This window comes from Chiloscyllium plagiosum, chromosome 3, assembly GCF_004010195.1.
Source record: "Chiloscyllium plagiosum isolate BGI_BamShark_2017 chromosome 3, ASM401019v2, whole genome shotgun sequence".
Lineage (NCBI taxonomy): Eukaryota > Metazoa > Chordata > Chondrichthyes > Orectolobiformes > Hemiscylliidae > Chiloscyllium > Chiloscyllium plagiosum.
The window spans coordinates 75,706,217-75,719,315 of NC_057712.1; the positions used below are offsets into that span (position 1 = coordinate 75,706,217).

The 13,099-nt window shown below is 48.8% G+C and overlaps 1 pseudogene; it reads right to left on the bottom strand.

Annotated features, from left to right (window-relative positions):
- Positions 1-1,004: 1,004 nt before the first annotated feature.
- Positions 1,005-3,852, bottom strand: LOC122545783 (annotated as a pseudogene).
- Positions 3,853-13,099: the final 9,247 nt, after the last annotated feature.

Below are 13,099 nucleotides of genomic sequence, written 5' to 3' on the forward strand. Positions count from 1 at the left end.
TGGAATGGAGAGGAAGTCGTACGAGGATAGGTTGAGAGTTCTCGGCCTTTTCTCGTTGGAACGGGTAAGGATGAGGGGTGACTTGATAGAGGTTTATAAGATGATCAGGGGAATAGATAGAGTAGACCAGTCAGAAACCTTTTCCCCGGGTACAACAGAGTGTTACAAGGGGACATAAATTTAAGGTGAAGGGTGGAAGGTATAGGGGGGATGTCAGGGGTGGGTTCTTTACCCAGAGAGTGGTGGGGGCATGGAATGCGCTGCCCGTGGGAGTGGTAGAGTCGGAATCATTGGCGACCTTTAAGTAGCATTTGGATAGGTACATGGATGGGTGCTTAGGCTAGGACAAATGTTCGGCACAACATCGTGGGCCGAAGGGCCTGTTCTGTGCTGTATTGTTCTATGTTCTATGTTCTACCTACGGGAGGAAACCGGAGCACCCGCAGGAAACCTGGGGAGAACGTGCAAACTCCACACAGACAACCGCCTGAGGTGGGGATTGAACCCGGGGTCTCTGGCGCTGTGAGGCAGCAGTGCTGAGTACAAAGTTAAAAAAAATAAATCACACAACTATAGTCCAATCGGTTTAATTGGAAGCACCAGCTTTGGGAATGCTGTTTCTTCATCAGGTGGTTGTGGAGGTTAAGACTGTAAGTCTGTCTCTTACAATCTTAATATCCACAACTAGCTGATGAGGGAGCGTCGCTCCGAAAGCTAGGGCTTCCAATTAAACCTGGTGGACTATAACCTGGTATTGCCTCATTGGACCCAGTCCTAGCGAAGGACTATGTGTAAGCGACTGCAATATTCAGTACGGGGTCATACGGAATTTGGAGAAACCATTTTCCGTCTTCACTCTTCTTTTCCGGAATTTCCCTCGACCCATTCTTTGACTCTACAGCCCTAAATGAGACACTTGCCAAATTATTGAAAATAACTTTTATTTCTTAAATATTATCATTAAGAACATCAATTATTGTTAAAATATTAAAAACCATTAAAACTCATTCTTCCTCCTCGCCCTTCCTGTCCAACACGGAAGAGTCGACCCCCACCTCTTCGTAATCCTTCTCGAGCGAGGCCATGTCCTCCCGGGCGTCCTGGAATTCCCCTTCCTCCAGGCCCTCCCCCACGTACCAGTGCACAAAGGCCCGCTTGGCGTACATCTTGTCGAACTTGAGGTTCAGGCGGGTCCAAGCCAAGGAAATGGCGGTGGTGTTGCTCAGCATGCAGAGGGCCCTCTGCACCTTCGCCAGGTCGCCCCCTGGCACCACCGTCGGGGGCTGGTAGTTGATGCCACCCTGTTGGGGTAAAGACATAGGTGTCAAAATTTGACTTGTTTTGGAAGCAGCTTCAGAATCCAATCACAAAACCGCCAATTAGTTCTGTGAAAGATGCATTTATCAGCGTGGGATCGAGCCATTCCCAGTGCAAACACAACATTTCTGCTCAATCTCTCCCTGGTTTAATGTTCAAGATTCGGAATGGAACACTTTGAGTGACAAGAGTGGTTCCAAATGTGAATGAATCCTCATCACAGCAACTGAGAGTCAGGAAACCATTCTCAGGTTCCCAGACAGGATCTCTCCTCCAACATCCTGAGCTGCAGTCAATGAGTCAAGTTCTGAAAATTTCATCCCAGGCCCCATTTGAGTGATGCCTCTCAGGGCAAGAATGTACAAAGTCTGCTCCAATACTGTCCATGGAAAGTTGGGGCACACTTGGACTGGGATTACAGAGAGTATGATTCACACGTGTTATCAGGTTGTCAAAATCAAGGTTTCCCCCGGGGCCCCCACGAATTCAGCACCAACCCAACACTCACCTTGAACCCAGTCGGGCACCAATCCACAAATGCGATGGAGCGCTTGGTCTTGATGGTGGCGATGGCGGCGTTGACATCCTTGGGCACCACGTCCCCTCGGTACAGCATGCAGCACGCCATGTACTTGCCCTGGCGCGGGTCGCACTTCACCATCTGGTTGGCCGGTTCAAAGCAGGAGTTGGTGATCTCCGGCACCGAGAGTTGCTCGTGGTAAGCCTTCTCAGCAGAGATAAGGGGGGCGTAGGTCACCAGGGGGAAGTGAATGCGGGGATAGGGGACCAGGTTGGTCTGGGACTCCGTCAGGTCCACGTTGAGGGCACCGTCGAACCGGAGCGACGCGGTGATGGACGACACCACCTGGGCGATGAGGCGGTTGAGGTTGGTGTAGGTCGATCTCTCGATGTCCAGAGGTCGTAAATGGCCTCGTTGTCCACCATGAAGGCGCAGTCGGAGTGCTCCAGGGTGCAGTGGGTGACCAGCACCGTATTGTAGGGCTCGACCACCGCGGTGGAGATCTGGGGAGCCGGGTAAATGGCGAACTCCAGCTTGGATTTCTTGCCGTAGTCGACGGAGAGCCTCTCCATCAGGAGGGAAGTGAAACCGGAGCCGGTGCCCCCCCCGAAACTGTGGAAGATGAGGAAACCCTGCAGGCCCGTGCACAGATCAGCCTGTAGGAGGGGGTGAAGGGTACAATGAAATAAATAAAGATGCATAAAATACAACATCACCAGAAAGTGCACAGACTAAGCAGCCTGTCCTTGGGGCTAGTTATTCAGAGGAGTGAAGGAAGGTGGAGAGTTAGAGTCTGCAATATGTAGAGTTACGACACAATTAGAAACGTGAGAACTCCCATAGACGTGGTTGGGTCTGTACCAAGAGTTGGGCCTTTTCCGGCCCATAAACCCTCACTGCAGCTGATCGGTCACTCGCTGGCCTGAAGTAGGGCACGTAGCCGTAGGTTGTACATAAATGAAACTCAGTGGAAAGGGTTTGAGCTACTTGCTGCAACGATATAAATGAATCACTTGTATCAGGATTGAGATTGCTCGTGAATGACTCCATTGTCGGAAGATATGTCGGCTGGATATATTAGCCGTGGAAGGTTACAGACATAAGGTGGGGCGCGGTGACTGTGCGGGATGGTCAGTATGGTCTTGCTGGGCCGAATGGCCTGCTTTCACCCTGAATAGTTGCTACGATTTCACAAATCATGGAACACACGACAAACTCAGCAACCAGGCTGCAGGGTCATAGCAACCCTACAGTGAGCAAACAGGCCATCGAATCCCCCTGCCGCCCTCCTGCCCCTCTCCCTGTAACCCTGCATTTCCCGTGGGCAATCCACCCCAAGTCTGCACATATTTGGACTGTGGGAGGAAACCTGGAGGGAAACCACACAGACACGGGGGGGTGAATGTGCAAATTCCACACTGACAGGTCACCGGAGGCTGGAATCAATCCCGGTTCCCTTGCACTGAGAGACATTGTGTCACCCTGTGTGGATTCTAATGTCAGGTTGGGGACAGGGAGACTGCACAGGAGTGAGAATGCTACCTCTCAGTGCTGGGATGAAACAGTGAGCTCTAGAGATCTGCTCGGTTGGAGTCTATATGTGAAGCAAGCTGAGAGAACCTATCACCTTCCGGACTCGATCCAGGACCAGATCCACAATCTCCTTGCCCACGGAGCAGTGGCCCCGGGCGTAGTTATTAGCCGCGTCCTCCTTGCCGGTGATGAGCTGCTCAGGGTGGAAGAGTTGCCGATAGGTGCCGGTGCGGACCTCATCTGGGGACAGGGAGCAGAGATGTCACAACAGCATCACAGAATTCAGGCCATTGTTTCAGTGGGAGCACTGAGTGAGCAAGCCTCCCCCCCCAATCCCTCCTCTTACCGATCACGGTGGGCTCCAGGTCTATGAACACCGCCCGGGGAACATGTTTGCCCGCCCCGGTCTCACTGAAGAAGGTGTTGAAGGAGTTATCCCCACTCCCGATGGTCTTGTCACTGGGCATCTGTCCATCCGGCTGGATGCCATGCTCCAGGCAATACAGCTCCCAGCAGGCATTCCCGATCTGCACACCGGCCTGGCCGATGTGAAGAGAAAGACACTCTCTCTAAAGTGGGAAGGACAAGTGGTTATTTCGACAGGACCGAGAGCAATAATGCTTACATTGATGTTGGAAATGGGTGAAGGAGGATTGGGATTCAGCTGGTCACAATTCTATTCCAATTCATCCTCCATTTCATCATGATCCTCTCTCCACAGGGATTGAGCCAGGCACCAGGGTCCCCCCCCCCCCATCTCCATGAAGCCCCTCCATGACTGTCTATTCCGCCTGGAATCACACCCTCCCTTCCCACTAACTGCAGCCTCCTCCCTGCCACCGTGGACCTCCTCTCTCCCTGCGGACGCCTAGCTCCTGAGGGAGTCCACACCAGATTCCCGTGTGTAGTCACCTCGTTTCTGGTCCCCTTGGAAAGCTGACCCTCAAAATGTGGAATTCACCTTTTGCACCCTTTCATGGGAATGACAGCTCTCCCTGTGGATCTGTGGCTCCCTCTCGCACAACTCTGACCCCTTCCCCCCCCAGGATCACCCTCTCTGTATCTGAAGATCCCACTTCCCTCCCTCGGTCTGGATGGAGTATCCCAGTGCCTGGACTCCAGATCCCATTATCCATGACTTTCCACCCACTCACCCACTCACTCACTCACCCACCCACTCACTCACCCACTCACCCACCCACCCACTCACCCACCCACTCACTCACCCACCTCACTCACTCACTCACTCACTCACTCACTCACTCACTCACTCACTCACTCACTCACTCACTCACTCACTCACTCACTCACTCACTCACTCACTCACTCACTCACTCACTCACTCACTCACTCACTCACTCACTCACTCACTCACTCACTCACTCACCATGACGTCACCTCGGACTCTGGCGACTCCTGGGAATCTACTGCGTCCCCTCTCTCTCGCGCGCGCGCGCTATTTATACCGAACCCTCCGAAGCCAACTCGAGCTCCGATTGGTCGGCGGGGACAAAGGGATCCGGGTTGCCCGGGGAAAAGTCAACACGAGAAGGAAAGTCGCTTCGCAACGCTGATTGGATGCTTGTGTGAAAGGGGCGGGGCCAGGGGTACAGCTTACGCTCTCCAGGATTTGGAGAATTGGCCATTGGAGTTGGTGCATGAAAGGGATCTGTGCTAGGCTGAGCTTTATAGATTTGATTGGGAGTTGGTAGACAGGGGCTTAGCCAGGAGAGGGTGTAATCCAGATTTGAAACAGACGATTTAAATTGTTTAAATGTCAAATCATTCATTATTTGTTTTAATATCTGCGACATTATATTTTAACTCTGATCTGATTGTATTTCTTTGGGAACCCCGGTAACTTGTCTAAAAGACATGAAGTCACTTTTCCACTAGCAGTTTTGGGGTGGGGGGGCGGCGCGGGGGGTGATATTACCAATTATGTGCAGACCCAGACCTGGGGATGATTTAGCTTGAGGAACAGTCAGTGACGTTCACTCAGGAAGGATTCAAGGACCAGGATATTGCAAATGCAACTCAGCTGGGGCAGATAGTATTAATTAAAATGTAAAGTGTTCCAATTAATCGTCATGAAATTTTGTCCTCAACTACATATAAATCTGAGAAACGGGTATTCAACAGTGGGTATGGAGTCACGGAGATCGACAGCCTGTTCGGCCGATCGCACAGGGTCTGTCAGCAAAGTCATAGAGCTGTACAGCATGGACTCAAACCTTTCAGTCCAATTCATGCATGCTGACCAGATATCCTAAATTAATTCACTCACATTTATTGGCATTTAGCCCATATCTCTCTAACCCCTTTCCATTTATATAACCACTGTAAGATGCTGTAATTGTACCAGCCTCCACCACTTCCTCTGGCAGCTCATTCCATATACACGCACCACCCTCTGCGTGAAAAAGTTTCCCTTAGGTCTCTTTAAGGTCTTTCCCCACTCACTTTAAAACTATGCCCTCCTTAACCTGGGAAAAAGACTTGGCTATTCACCCTTGTTTATGATCCTCATGATTTTTAAAACTTCTAGAACATAGAACATAGAACAATACAGCACAGAACAGGCCCTTCGGCCCACGATGTTGTGCCGAACATTTGTCCTAGCTTAAGCACCTATCCATGTACCTGTCCAATTGCCGCTTAAAGGTCGCCAATGATTCTGACTCTGCCACTCCCACAGACAGCGCATTCCATGCCTCCACCACTCTCTGGGTAAAGAACCCACCCCTGACATCCCCCCTATACCTTCCACCCTTCACCTTAAATTTATGTCCCCTTGTAACACTCTGTTGTACCCGGGGGGAAAAGTCTCTGACTGTCCACTCTATCTATTCCCCTGATCATCTTATAAACCTCTATCAAGTCACCCCTCATCCTTCGCCGTTCCAACTAGAAAAGGCCTAGCACTCTCAACCTATCCTCGTACGACCTATTCTCCATTCCAGGCAACATCCTGGTAAATCTCCACTGCACCCTCTCCAAAGCTTCCACATCTTTCCTAAAGTGAGGCGACCAGAACTGCACACAGTACTCCAAATGTGACCTAACCAAGGTCCTGTACAGCTGCAACATCACCTCGCGACTCTTGAATTCAATCACTCTGCTAACGTCACCCCTCAGCCTCCGACGCTCCAGGGGAAACAGCCCCAGCTTATCCAGCCTCTCCCTGCAGCTCAAACCCTCCAACCCTGGCAACGTCCTTTTCTGAACCCTTTCAAAATGTTTCACAACAATTATCCTATGGAAGGGATAGTTGCACATAATATTCCAACAGTGGCCTCACCAAAGCAGCTGCAACATAACCTCCCAACTCCTGTACTCAGTGCACTGACCAATAAAGGGAAGTGTACAAAATGCCATCGTCACTATCCTGTCTATCTGCAACTCCCGTTTCAAGGAACAATGAACCTGTACTCTGAGGTCTCTTTGTTCAGCAGGCCCTTACCATCAAGTGTATCAATCCTGCCTTTGGATTTGCCTTTCCAAATTGCAGCCTTTATATAATTTAAACTCTCTCCTGCACTCCTCGGCTCATCAGCCCATCGGATCAAGGTCCTGTTGGACTCTTGAGGTAGCCTTCTTTGCTTGTCTCTGCACCTCCAATCTGCAAACTTACTAACTGTACCGCTTATGTTCACATCCAGCCAAGCAACGATTCTAACGTCATTTTCCAGCACTTGGCCCATCGTCTTGTAAGCGATGTTCTTCAACGTTATGAGAGTTTGTACCTCGGTCACCCTTATACTCAGCGAGTTCCAATTACTTACCACCCTCTAGGTGAATCGGTTCTTTCTCACTGCACTTTACGTTATATACAAAGTAACAGCCCCTGACGCAACATTCCCTGTCCAATTGTAGCTTCATTTGCATCGCCTCTCCAGGATCTTTTAACAATCCCTCATTTCCCTGTATTAGATTCCATCTGCCACTCTTCCCCGATCCCTCTGCTGTGTCACTGCGGGGTTTAACATCACGTACTGCGTGTTCCAATTCGTGAAACATCCCAAATATCCAACTCTGTGTCGTTCAGAGATATCATAGAATCATACAGCCGGTGAACAATCCCTTTGTTCCAAATTCCGGATCAGTGGCGCTGGAAGAGCACAGCAGTTCAGGCAGTATCCGAGCAGCTTCGAAATCGACGTTTCGGGCAAAAGCCCTTCATCAGGAATAAAGGCAGTGAGCCTGAAGCGTGGAGAGATAAGTTTTACCTTTGTTCCAACTTGTCCACTCCGGCCATGTTCGTAGCAAGCTGATGAATGAATAAATGCTGAAAGAGTAACTATTTGGATGTAAAATGTTGCCTGGGTGATGACAGCATTCATTTCTGACTTTTTGATGACCCAAGCATCGCACTGTCAAATGTATTTTAGCTAATTTGCATGCTTTGGTTAGTTTCTGTCTGAAACACAGAGCATAAGCTGGACTTGCACACTTAATGAGAAGGTCCTAGGGTGTGTTGCTGAACAAAGAGACCTTGGAGTGCAGGTTCATAGCCCCTTGAAAGTGGAGTCGCAGGTAGATAGGATAGTGAAGAGAGCATTTGATATGCTTTCCTTTATTGGTCAGAGTATTGAGTACAGGAGTTGGGAGGTCATGTTGCGGCTGTACAGGACTTTTCAGGCCACTTTTGGAGTATTGTGGACAGTTCTGGTCTCCCTCATAGAGGAGTGATGTTGTGAAACTTGAAAGGGTTCAGAAAAGATTCACAAGGATGTTGCCGGGGTTGGAGGGTTTGAGCTACAGGGAGAGGCTGAACAGGCTGGAGCTGTTTTCCCTGGAGCGTCGGAGGCTGAGGGGTGACCTTATAGAGGTTTACAAAATCATGAGGGAGGCAAGGATAGGGTAAATAGACAAAGTCTTTTACCCCTGGGGTGGGGGAGTCCAGAACTAGAGGTTTATTGAATCATGAGGGGGGCATGGATAGGGTAAATAGACAAGGTCTTTTCCCCCTGGGGTGGGGGAGTCCAGAACTAAGGGGCATAGGTTTAGGGTGCGAGGGGAAAGATTTGAAAGGGACGTAAGGGGCAACCTTTTTATGCAGAGGGTGATGAGTGTATGGAATGAGCTGCTAGAGGAAGTGGTGGAGCCTGATACATTTAGAAGGCATCTTGATGTGTATATGAAAAGAAGGGTGTAGAGGGATATCAGCCAAGTGCTGGCAAATTGAAGTAGATTAGGTTAGGATATCTGGTTGGCATGAATGAATTGGGCAGAATGGTCTATTCTTGCGCTGTACATCTCTATGACTCTATGCCTCCAAGAAGAGCCTTTTATGACTATCATTAGGATTTTTCAGTACTGTATAAGCACAAATAATGGACTTTAAAGCCATCTTTCCAATGCTCCTTATAATTGCAGATTTGAAACAGAAGATTTAAATAGTTTACATCTCAAATCATTCATTATTTGTTTTAGTAATTGTCACATTAAATTTGAACCCTGATCTGATTGTATTTCTTTGAGAAACCCATGACTTATTTAAAAGAAATGAAGTCACTTTTCCACTAGCAGTTTTGCATAATGTTTCCCCTTCCAGTTTACATGTTCATAATTGTTCAAAGTTACTGATTCAATTGCTGCTTTAGAGAGGGGTCTCACACAATCTCTGAAACCCCTATTAAAATTAAGCTGATGCCAGAATTAACAGTGTCGGAATTATTGAAGAAACAAAACACAATTTACTGGAAAAGCTCAGCGGATCAGGCAACATCCGTGAAAAGAAATCAGAGTTAACGTTTTGGGTCCAGTGTCCCTTACTCTGGGTAGAGATGTCCAATTCTGGAGGGCATAGGTTTAGGGTGAGAGCGGAAAGATTTAAAAGGAACCTAGGGGGCAGCTTCTTGACCCAGAGGGTGGTACGTGTATGGAATGAGCTGCCAGAGGAAGTGGTGGAGGCTGGTACAATTGCAACATTTAAAAGGCATCTGGATGGGGATGCGATAGGAAGGCACAGCAGGGTCAGGCAGCATCCGAGGAGCAGGAAAATTGATGTTTCGGGCGGGAGCCCTACATTAGATTTCCTGATGAAGGGCTCCTGCCCGAAACGTCGATTTTCCTGCTCCTCGGATGCTGCCTGACCCTGCTGTGCTTTTCCAGCACCACTGTAATCTTGACTCTGATCGCCAGCATCCGCAGTCCTCACTTTCGCCGACATGATAGGAAGGGTTTAGAGGAATATGGGCAAATGGGATAGATTAATTTAGGATATCTGGTTGGCATGGACAAGTTGGACTGAAGTAGCTGTTGCCATGCTATACATCTCTGTAACTCCACAACTCTAAGTAGTAATGGGAATGGCTTCTCAACTCTATACATCTCTATGCCTCTCCGATACTGTGTCCCCTTTTAGAACATAGAACATAGAACAATACAGCGCAGTACAGGCCCTTCGGCCCTCGATGTTGCGCCGATCCAAGCCCACCTAACCTACACTAGCCCACTATCCTCCATATGCCTATCCAATGCCCGTTTAAATGCCCATAATGAGGGAGAGTCCACCACTGCTACTGGCAGGGCATTCCATGAACTCACGACTCGCTGAGTAAAGAACCTACCCCTAACATCTGTCCTATACCAACCACCCCTTAATTTAAAGCTATGCCCTCTTGTAATACCCGACTCCATACGCGGGGAAAGGTTCATACTGTCGACCCTATCTAACCCCCTAATCATCTTGTACACTTCAATCAAGTCACCCCTAAACCTTCTTTTCTCTAATGGAAACAGCCCCAAGTGTCTCAGTCTTTCCTCATATGATCTTCCTTCCATACCAGGCAACATCCTGGTAAACCTCCTCTGCACCCGTCCCAGTGCCTCCATATCCTTCCTATAGTATGGCGACCAAAACTGCACAGAATACTCCAGATGTGGCCGCACCAGAGTCTTATACAACTGCAACATGACCTCAGGGCTCCGGAACTCTATTCCTCTACCAATAAAAGCCAGTACGCCATATGCCTTCTTCACTGCACTATTTGTATTATATATAGCCACAGTTTTAAGACCAATTCCCTCTCCCGACATCTTCATTTCTGAGAATTCTTTAGGCATTCTGACCACTCTGGCTGGCCTCCCAATTAACCTCCAACAATAAACTTTGGTTTTCCCAGTCTCATTGCAATGGAAACATGATATCGTCTTTATTTTACTATTTAGTTCCAGCCTTTCTCCCTTATTTTATTGTCATCTCCCGGTTTCTTCGCTATAACCAGTGGCAGATTCTGTCTTTCTCCAATTATTTCCATATAACCAGTTCCCCACACTTAATTGCTTTGTGTGGTGGACTCTCCCTCATTATGGGCATTTAAGCGGGCATTGGATAGGCATATGGAGGATAGTGGGCTAGTGTAGGTTAGGTGGGCTTGGATCGGCGCAACATCGAGGGCCGAAGGGCCTGTACTGCGCTGTATTCTTCTATGTTCTATGTGTGTGATGGTATACATCAAAAACCGAATTGCTGCTATCCAGATTTTTCATATTTGATGGTCATCTGAACTCTTAGGGTTTACTAGAATATCATTTCTGAATTCTTCCATATATATATATATATCTGATTTCCCTTAAATTCTCAACATATATTTTCAGACTTCAGTGATCAAAATCACACAATCTATCTCTTGTTCTCTACTTCAGAATTACAAACAGGCCAGATTTCTTTGTTGTAGTGGTTAGCACCGCTGTCCCGCAGCACCAGGGTCCCAGGTTCGATTCCAGCCTCGGGCGACTGACTGTGTGGAGTTTGCACGTTCTCCCCCCGTGTCTGCGTGGGTTTCCTCCCACAGTCACAAAGACGTGCAGGTCAGGGTGGATTGGCCGTGCTAAATTGCCGGTAGTGTTAGCTGCATTAGCCAGAGGGGAAATGGGTCTTGGGCTGGGTTACTCTTCGGAGGGTCGGTGTGGACTGGTTGGGCCTGTTTCCCACACTGCAGGGAATCTAATCCAATCTAGTCCTATAGTTCAGTTGATAATCTTCAGGGGTGGTTTCGTTTCTTCAGATTTGGTTTCTGCTCTCCATTTCTAACTAAACCTGAGGCCATTTCTTACATCTTAATTTCAACTTAATTACAGGACGACCCAACACCCAACAGGAGGAAGAGTGTCCAACCGAGGGCAGCACTGAGAAGCGGCTGAGGAGACTTCTGGCAGAAGTCCATTATTATTCCTTCCCCCAATTCACCTGCTACTTTTCTTTAGCAATTTAGACATTTCAAAAGTTTATGCAGCATGTCAGACAAAAAAAACAACATCCTTGCAAATAAAAATGTAACATTCATTTTCCTTAGACCTGCCACTGGAGGTTGGTAACCATGATTTCCCCTACAGAGCAGGAATCTACCTCAGCTGTAAATATAGATACAGACTCTGCCCCCACAGCTCCCTCTGACAAGGGGTTCTAAAAACTCACCCCGCCCACAAGAGAATTCCCCCTCTCCTCAGTCTGTGTGAGGGATAGCGTCATCTCAGCATTTACCCTGCCAAACCCTTTTAAGAGCCTGACATGTCTCAAAGAGATCACCTGACATTTTAGATTTAATTGTCACGTTGCAAAATACTGTGCAGTGTCCCCTCTTGAAAGACAGAAAAATGCACTAAACCATAGAATGCAAAAGCAGGCAAGTCAAGGAATGGAGAAAGGGAGTGTTCAACTGAACAGTTAAGCGCTCCGGACATGGGTCTGCTGGCTGGGAATGAGTCCCCCTTTGCCACCGCTGCAGGAACGAAAGTCACCACACTGTGGCGCCATCTCACATCCCCCCCCCCCCCATCCCCACCCACCACCACCAACGCCATCTCCACCTTGAGCCCTCACTGACCCTCACCAAAGCGGCCACTGCCAATGCTACTGGGCCGAAACTCTTCCCCCCCGCCACTTGGGGACCTAATCCCACCTCCAATGCTGGCATCACGGGTCCACTCCGGGCCTACCCCGGTCCATCAGCCGAGGCCGAGCTCTTCAGTAAGAGGGAAGAAGAAAAGAGAGTGAAAGAAAATGACAGAAGAGAGCGTTAAAACAATGAGGAAAAGAAATGGGAAGGAAAGCAGACAGAGTGGACAAGCCCCAGGATCACAAACTCCACTCGGCCGCCATATTGAATTCAAAACTCAAGTGAGTTGAGGCCCAACCTGCACACGTATTGTTCATAACACTATTACACAGCCACAGAGATATACAGCACAGAAGCAGACCCTTCGGTCTATGCTGACCAGATATCCTAACCTAATCTAGTTCCATTTGCCAGCACTTGGCCCATCTCCCTCCAAACCCTCCCCCATCCATGTCCCCCATCCAGATGCCTTTTAAATGTTGTAATTGTACCAACCTCCACCTCTGGCAACTCATTCCATACACGTACCAGATGAAAATGTTGCCCCTTAGATCCCTTTTAAATCTTTCCCCGCTCACCTTAAACCTACACCCTTTTAGCTTTGGTCTCCCCAAACCAGGGTAAAGACGTTTTATCCCATCCATGCCCCCTCATGATTTTATAAACTTCTGTAAGGTCACCCCTCAGCCTCCGACGCTCCAGGGAAAACAACCCCAGCTTATTCAGCCTCTCCCTGTAGCTCAAACCCTCCAACCAGAGATATATTTCCCTCCCCTCCCCTATTAGCGTTCCGAAAAGACCACTCCCTCCGTGACTCCCTCGTCAGATCCACACCCCCCCCCCCAACCCAACCTCCACTCCCGGCACCTTCCCCTGCAACCGC